At 40.5% G+C, this 1,613-nt stretch overlaps 1 pseudogene; it reads left to right on the forward strand.

The window, feature by feature from the left end:
* Window positions 1–279: 279 nt before the first annotated feature.
* Window positions 280–382, forward strand: LOC116743391 (annotated as a pseudogene).
* Window positions 383–1,613: the final 1,231 nt, after the last annotated feature.

Here is a 1,613-nt window from a genome sequence, read left to right on the forward strand (position 1 = left end):
AATGCTTTGCTTTTTTCCATCATCTAAAGATGGAAGGCCTTAAAACGCCTTGTTCTTTTCCAATTTCTCCCCACACTGTTCCTTTGTTTTCAGCTGTCTTTTGTCTCCCTGATCGTTTTCCACCTTTAAACACAGATGAGCAATGCTTAGGGGCTCCAAACATCGCCATCCAGCACTGCCACAGACCCCTGCACTTGATTTGTTGAATGCTGACCGCAAGTCTGGAGGGCCCTTTGCACAGCTCCACACATAGAAAGATTTCAGTAAATGCTGACTTAGTAGCTGGATCAAAGGAGAGATGGTGTATAGCGATTCCTCAGGAAAGGAAGGACGGACTAGGGTTCCACTCACTTAGTAATCACACATATTACTTCTTTTTTTTTTTCACATTACTTCTTTTGGATCCCATTTTTAAATCTAAACCTCAGGACCCATGCCTTTCTGGAGGGCTGGGATTTTGTCATAGCCACACGTATAATAAAAGAATAACTGCTAACGTTGAATGAGTACTTAATATATGACAGGCATTGTTTAATTGCCACAAAACTGAAAGAAGGAAGTAACACTGAATTACCTCATTAATTAGACTTGTTAGAATTCATCAGAATTATTTCATTAATTCTTATATACTAATGATATATATAACGATACTAATAATATGGATACTACTAATAAATATAAATAAAAACTATATATGCTAATATACTATATATTAAGTATATATGTATGTAGTTTTCACTAACATCTCAGAATCCTGATGCATCTTATAACTGATGGCATTTCACAGTTAGTCTGGACCTGGCAGCGGCAATACGTACTTGTCCTTGCCTGTGTATACACAGACTTGGGTCTTTGCAATTAACATTAGTATTTCAACTGAGTTGCATGCCTTGCTGGGACTATGTGAGCACAGAAAAACATGGGAATAGAATTGGAAATGTGCTGCTGGAGAAATGATTGCACGCCTACATTTTCTTGCAAAGGCACAACCAAGGGCTTCATGGCCCTGAGAAAGGAAGATTCCCCATAGGCAGATGAAGCTGTGTCATCTTTAGCTCCTGAAATGTGCACAAAAGGACCGCCCATCACATACTGAGCAATGCAGTAGGAAACGGCAAAGCCATGGCAGGCTGGTGTGACCCATTCACACTCTACACAGGACTATTTTTTTAAGGCAACATGCCGAAGTTTCAATGGCAGTGTTTGCCTTTCTTAGACGCCTTTAATCAACGATCTCTGAGATTTGATTCCAGCTATTATCTCCATTTTACAGATATAAAAACTGAGGATTGAAGAAACTGGGTAATGTGCCCATTTCCCAGTGCTAGGAAATGATAGAGCCAGGATGCAAACCCCAGCCAGTCCGATCCTAGGTCTCACGGTCCTTAATCACAAAACTGCACCACCCCTCACAGCACTTAGCACAGTGTCTGGTAAAATAAATGTTTGTCGGTACAAACCAAACTGTTTAAAGAGGGTTTACTCTTGGTGAGAAAGATAATCAAATACGTAGAGAATGTCTCTAAACATGGGAACATCATCATCCTGGTGGAAGAAAAACCCAGAGCATAGTTGCATCCAAAGCTGTGAGCCCAGGGATGAATGGGGCTCCT

Source organism: Phocoena sinus, chromosome 18 (assembly GCF_008692025.1).
Source record: "Phocoena sinus isolate mPhoSin1 chromosome 18, mPhoSin1.pri, whole genome shotgun sequence".
Lineage (NCBI taxonomy): Eukaryota > Metazoa > Chordata > Mammalia > Artiodactyla > Phocoenidae > Phocoena > Phocoena sinus.